Source organism: Nanorana parkeri, unplaced genomic scaffold (genome assembly GCF_000935625.1).
Source record: "Nanorana parkeri isolate BGI_ZX_2015 unplaced genomic scaffold, ASM93562v1 scaffold237, whole genome shotgun sequence".
NCBI classification, from domain to species: domain Eukaryota; kingdom Metazoa; phylum Chordata; class Amphibia; order Anura; family Dicroglossidae; genus Nanorana; species Nanorana parkeri.
The window spans coordinates 319,775-320,173 of record NW_017306505.1 but is presented as its reverse complement, the minus strand read 5'-3'; positions in this window follow the sequence as shown (position 1 = coordinate 320,173).

Genomic DNA, 399 nt, shown 5'->3' with positions numbered 1-399 from the left:
TTTGTTTTATTTTATTTAGGTTTTTTGTGTATTTTTTTGGTAGTATATTTCATTTAATCTTTTTGAATTTGTGTTATTTTCCATCTTTTTTTGTGTATTTTAATATTATTTGTGTCGTATCCATTGAAATATAAAAAAATGTATTTGCTGTTTTTATGGCTGTTTTTTGGCACCAGAACAGGTCCAATGTAGATGAAAGGAGCTTCCGTAATCCTCAGGACCAGTGGCGTAACAATCGACCCAGGCGGCCGCTATGGGGCCCAGGCACAGGGGGGCCCGGCCAGGGCATCCCTCTGATGGCGTGCGGGCCGCCTGGGTCGCTATGGCATATCAGTGCGCTGGCTGTCACTTGTGGCTGTGAGGCAGAACGCGCCGCTGTTAGATCACTGACAACCTGTC